Source organism: Sylvia atricapilla, chromosome 9, assembly GCF_009819655.1.
Source record: "Sylvia atricapilla isolate bSylAtr1 chromosome 9, bSylAtr1.pri, whole genome shotgun sequence".
Classification (NCBI taxonomy): domain Eukaryota; kingdom Metazoa; phylum Chordata; class Aves; order Passeriformes; family Sylviidae; genus Sylvia; species Sylvia atricapilla.
Window position 1 is genome coordinate 19,247,911 of NC_089148.1, and position 6,929 is coordinate 19,254,839.

Below are 6,929 nucleotides of genomic sequence, written 5' to 3' on the forward strand. Positions count from 1 at the left end.
GGCTGAGCTCCTTACTCGCCCGTGACCGCCCCCTGCGCACCCCAGAGGTTACTGTCAGACCCAGATGGACAAGAAACCTGGAGACCTCTGGGGAGCTTTGGATCCTCCAGATGATTTCTTTCTGGGCGTTTAACCTTTCCTGAGGTTAAACGCTGAGTATTCGTGTAACCTGACATTATGTGAAGCTGTTTTGGCAATACATTCTCAAACACTGTAGAAAAGCCACATATTTTTAAATAACCACATTCAGATGAAGTGGCAGTTCACAGAATATCTGAGACACAGCAACAGACATACGGAAAGATCAATTTCAGATAATAAATTGTGCAAAACTGAGTGATCATGTGATACAAACATGATCATTTGTACAGGTGCATATGTAGATATGTACTTAGACACATATACATAATTATAATTTGCACATTTTGTTTAAAAATCATACTGATAGAAATGTTACCTTTTAATATTCTGAGCAATAGCAATGCCAGCAACTTACATTAAAAAGAAGCTTGACAGAAATAATCAAAATTAAAATCAAACATATCCTTTGGTATCCTTTGTAAACACTCCAGTGTGTATTTTCTTCCCTTGCTGGGAGTGGAATTTCAGAGAATATTTACTCATATACTTTATATACTGTTTGGAGAACATTACCAAGCCATGTGTGCGTAGTAATAAAAATGAAATGCTAAATTTCAACCTTTTAAATTCAAATAAACATGAAATCACTTCATTGAGTGAGTGCCTGATTGTACCTGAATTCCAAAGAAGATTTTTTGCATGTGCAAAAGGCCTTTGCATGTGCAAAAGGCCTTTGTTCTCTATAGGACCCACAGCCTCAAACTGAGAATTCCCCATCTCTGACAGACCCTTGCTTCAGCACCACAGTTATCAGCTGTGGCTCCCCATAGTCATGTCAGACGAAATTCTTAACTTTAGCTGCCCAGAACTTGCTATACGATTGGCTTATTAAAAAAAAAAAAAAAAAAAAAAAAAGGAACAAGTTTTTGCAAATTTCTAAAAATATGGTCATAGTTCATAAAATAACTCAAGCACTATTCAGCAGTGAGGGCTAATTAGCATGATAATCAGCACTGCACTCTGTACCTTCTAAACAAAGAATGAATTACAAGTTTCAGTCCACAAAACCACATTTTAATGACAGTGGTACAATCCATAGAGTGGAAAATAATTAAAGGAAATAGGACACACAGTTCCACAATGACATAATTACAGGCCTTATTAAAAGAGATGTGCTTGAGAGAAGCTTCTTTAGATACCACAGGAACACTGCTGAGTGTTTGTCAGAGTTCATAACTTCATCTACTCTAAAGGTATAATTGAACCTTTCATTTCCATGTCAGAAACCCATGAATCCAGTGTGTTTCTTTGTTAATTGGTTAATTTTGGCAATAGCCTGCTATGGAAAAATCTGCAGATTTGCTGAGACCCTGTTAATACACTGTACCTTCCCCCATCCTTGTAGGCTCTGCTTGGTGCAGTACTGACCAGATTTAAGTTCTCCAACGGTCCTTGGACACTCATTGCCTTACACAGAAGTGGACATCCAGCAGAGACAGAGTACTCAGAGTAAATTTCAGATCTAAAATTTAATTTTCCCAAGCAATAATCAATGCTGTAATTTCAGTTCATATTGAAGCCAGAATAGCTGTTGCATTTTAGAGGAGAGAGACTCCTTTGGAGAAAGAGTCAGAGATGAAGTGTTATTTGGTAGCACCAGTTCCCCCAAATTGCTTTTAGGTCAGTGAATGCTCTTTCAGTCAGAAATACATTTTTGTTTGCTTCTGACAAGTTTTCTTATTCCATAAAGGAGTTCTGCTGCACACAAATTCTTTGATAGGAACTACATCACACCACCGGAATAAACAGGCTGCAACATTGTTCCTGTAACCATTTCCCAGAGTTATGTAAAAATATGACATTACACAGGCAATCCCTGTGATCCTGGACAACTCACTCTACTATTACTAGACTGAGACATCCAGTCCTACCAGCCCAGCAGGCAGAGATCCAGTAGTCTATTGTGTGGAGGCACTGACATCTAGTGGGCTCCAACTACATTTCCAGTTTTTCCAAATGTTCCAAACAGCATCTCTTTTTGAGATATTATGATCTTGATATAAATGCATGTTTGACAGTACAATCAAATATGAATAGTTGGAGGTTGAATTTATTAATTAAGGCTGACTCTTACTGTGCAGCAGCTATCTTACTGCCTATATTAGCAAGAGGAAGATTTGTTTTAATTAGGAGCTCACATTCACTGAGCTCTGTCCATAGTAAAAGTTCTGAAGAAGTCAGGTCGAGCAATGCAGGACTGAGCACTTCCCCAAACACCTCTACAAAAGACAGACAAAATTTGCTCTGTTATGCTTTCTGACAAGCAGGTGTAAAATGACAGGTTTTGATTTCTATTATTATGTTTACCTGGATACATGTATACATATGTATGCATGTTCAGAAGCTACATGGGCTGCAATCCCAGTTGCCAACACATCTGCCACATGCCAGCTCAAGCTAGCAAGAAAAGATGTGATAGTTGATGTCAAAACCATAAAAGCTGTGTTTGTCAATATGGTCTTCCCAATATTATTAAAATAATTTCATCTTTCAACTTCCTATATAGACTTCATGATGTTCCATGAAGAAGGTAAATTTAATTATTCCTATGCCACATGTGAAGAAACTGAAGTACCATATAATGGAACTACTTTCTCACAGTCACTATTAGGGAAGTGGCAAAGCTGCAAATATACCTTCAGTTATTAAACTATCATTGCACAGTAAAAGGAAGAAACCTGAAAAAAAAATTATTTCTATTTCCACAGGGGCCAGTTCCTCCAAGTATAAGATAGCCAACTTCTTCTAAGATAGATAGCTGGATGTGGGACTAAATTATTATCCTTCCTGGTCCAGGAAAGGACAAAGACCACGACAACAACATATGATATACCTAGTCCAGTTCCCTGAAATATCAGGACTTTTGCCTACTGAATGTTTTGCTAGTTGCTGCATGCAGTCCTAGTACAACTCTAGTTTGAGTGTTTAGGGGAAGCACAGCAACAGCTGCCCCAAGGACCACTGAAAGGGTGCACTAATATGAAAAGCAGCATTAATTCTCCTTCAGATTGCTGTAGTTTCTGAGCGGAAGTGTGCTGTTGAGAACAGCTGCTTTCTGGTTCTGTCAAATCCAGTCCCCACATTTTTCATGAAAGCCTGATTGTACACAGGCCAGGCAGCTGGCACTACTGATTTTATAATCTTTGCCTGGTTATTATCAAGCTAAGCTTACAGTTGTTAATGCTGGCAAAGAATCTATGGACTCACACACAAACAAATGCTCTTACCTATTTTACTAAAATTACTTTTGATTATTAAATAGAGATTCTGCTCCTCTTATTTTTATATGTCTTTTCAACACATCAGTAAACGGTAAATCAAATTTACACACACTTATCCAGAAAATCTGGTTCCAGGATTGCTATTCTTCAAAGTATTAGTTGGAGTTCTGCAGGATTGTGACAGATGCCAATTTTGACTTTGCCAGAACTCTTAATTTCCCATTGTTAAACTGCATTAAATGATTACAAAAACATGTAAACTATTAATACAAATATATTATGCAAATATAATGCTTCAGTTACATAATCATGAGTGGAAAGAGAAGAGGTATACATATACACAATGACACAAGACATGACCCTCAGTGTACTACAGAATTAAATAGGTATGAATTCCAACATGGATACTACATTATTGGGATTATATGTGCTACCAGAGTGTGTTTGTTTCATTTACAGTGTTTTCACAGGATATAAACTGACTTATGAAAGCATTTCTGGGATTGTTTTTCAAATCTTTGACTGCAAAGCCTTTCATGTAAACACCACCTTCCCATACTGTCAGAAAGCTGTACTGGGCATCAACTGAGAATCATTTCAGTTATAAGCTGTTAGGCTTTGCATCAAAATATTTTATTTTAATTATACTATAAACCTTTATATTAACAGAATTTTGGCTGGTTAGTTGGTTTGGGTTTTCCATATGAATTCTATCTCTACTGATAGGAAGGGATGTTTCAGGGTCCATTTATATCCAGCAATAAAATGCTATGAAAGGTTATCTCTTCTTTTGGGGTATGTTATGTGAAAGGCTGAAGATCAGAGAGTAGGCAAAGTTACATTGTTCACCATACTTTCTGGTACAGTGGTCACTCATCTCTTCTTAATTCTCAGAGATTGGGCTTTATTTTGTTTTTCAGCCTGAAATTCCTCAGCCTGACAATCTTATGGCTCCAGCACTTTTACAAGTGACCTTTTCTGCTGTCTACCCCACTCTGGAGTTACTGTTTGATACTGTTCCTCCAGCACAGCTCCTCAGCCCTTGCAAATAATTCTCTCAGAATGCATTTGTGTATATTTCTACACGCTGAGCATGCTTTGAATTCATCTTCAGCACTCTGTGTCAGTATCTGGCTTGTAAATAAGCCTGTGTGGTAAGGTATGATGACTTTCCTTACCTGAGCCAGATATATAATTTTGTCCCAAACCCAAATCCTTGACAATGCTTTTGACTCTGCAGAGTAGTTGTAGAGAAGGATTCCTACTAGAAACGGGTATTGAAGCTTCCAATAAGGACAGGGTAGACAGCCTGCATGTGGTAATTTCTTAAAATGGCAACAGCAATCTCCACAATTAGGCTGTTAACACCTCCTAGGATGCCAAAATAAATTTCCAGAGTTTGTCCTGAACAGTATGTAATAGGCCTACAGCATGCAAAGAATGTCAAGAAACTCAGTAGTGTTTTAAGATTAGTAGAATACTGTGGAATTTAAAAAGCATGGAGTTCCAGGTTGTGATCCATTAAATTAATTTATTTATTCATTAAATACAAAATGGGAAAAAATTATCTGAACTAGAGTTTTATATGAAGTATATAATCATGCAGTACAACACATCCTCCTTTTGAATAAGTGTAGTAATCACTAGCTGAAGAGTTATTTTCTCCCCCTCACTCACATTCTGAGTGCTAAAACATTCATAAAAAGAGGAAGGATGTTAAAAGTGAGAACTGAAACACAATATTCAGTGCCCCACACATGCCAAGCAGCCCATCTGCTACTGATGGAAATACTTGCTACTTAAGGCATTTTCCTAAGAAGTAGTACTACTTTGTTTGCGGCTCCTAAGAAAAGCAGCAACTAAAAGTAGGTTTTCCAAATCCTACAAGATCACTCTGACCTATGGGGGCTTAAAGGATGGGAGTCTTGTTCCTCTCCCAGGCAGCCATTTCGTGAAGGAAAAGCAATACCAAGGACTCGGACAATGTAACAGAAAGCAGCACTTTTCTCTCTGGCAGGCAAGGCTCACATATCACGGGCAGCAGCAGGCTCCAAGCTTCAGGGAAGAACCAGCAGTATATTGATTTGGGAAGAGTTAGACCAACTTGATGGCTGTTCATTCCAGCCAGAAAGTATTACACAGCCAGGCCATTACTGGGGTACACTGCAGCTGAGGTGATGCTTCTCCTACAAGCTCAGGCGCCACTGTTTCAGTTGTTGGATATCTCTTTTTGTGGAAATCCACCGACACGAACTGCTGGAACTTAGTGCCAACAGAAGTTATGAAGTGAAATAATTGCATCTGATTTTTTATGTTGATGTCCTTCCACATATGCTAAATTGGTATCACAGTGAATTGTAATCAGCACTTACATGACTGTAATCAGCTTTCATCAGGGCATATAGTACTGGGCCTTGAAAGAGAGATTCATAGGATGTCTATGTACAATAAGACTAATTTTAGGAAATGGAAACAAACTTGCCATACAGTTTTTATATGCAAACACTTATACCCATGTATAAGCAAGACAATACAAGCTGAAAAAAGGTAAAATGATTCAAGAAAAGGAAACACGTACACACAATAGCTTTCAGGTCCTGTTCTTATCAGGATAAAAGGTACAATAGGAATTTTACACAGCATGGGTTTTGTTTTGGTTCTTATTCCTGGAATCTGACCTGCATGTAAGCAAGATTGCTTTGATTGTTTGCTATTTCCCTTCTCTGGAATTCACCTCTTGTCATAATGCCATAGGATTTCCTCTGCCTTTATCAAATTCAGCCACACATTACTTACTACTGGGATTATGAAATTAATTAATTAACTAAACAACCACGATAATTTTCAAGCTGAGTATATTAGGTTGTTGCCAATGATGCCATAATGTAAATGTTTTCTAATTCCTGACCATGCCAAAGGTCCTTTCTTTTCTTCTTGAACATTCAAAAATCATGATGAGAGATGCTAAAATAATGGAAATTATGAAAAGTAGAGACTATTTTCTCTTAATTTGCTTGATAACTGCTATTGAGTTTTGCTACTGTACTTTGAAAACCTTGGTTTTCAAAAACTCTTTGTGATGTTTTGGTGCTAATGCCTAGTTGCATCTCAGTAGATGTTTATCCAAACATCTTTTAATAAACTCTTTTTTTCTGAACGACTTCTTGAAAATTTATCCCCAGCTTACATTTTGACTGTCTATCCGAAAACTACTTTTCGTGAAGACAAGGCTTGACTTACAAACTCGGAACACAAGAAACGGGAGCGGGGGCGAGACTTGTCCTCCCAGAGCCGGGTCGAGGGGCCAGCCCCCGGGAGCGGGGGATTTCCACTCTTGGGGCGTGGAGAGACGAGCCGGGGGCATCACCTCGGCCCGCCCGAGGGGACTCTGCCCGGCCCGCCCGCCCTGCCAGCGAGTCTCTACGGCAAAGGCCGCGGCCGCCTCCCAGAGTCTCCGCCCCGGGCTGGCCCCGGAGCAGCCGCAGCCTTGGCGCCGCCGATACCGGCCGGGACTGCCCGGGGGGAAAACTCCGCCGAGGCACCGCGGCCAACCCAGCCACCTCCCCC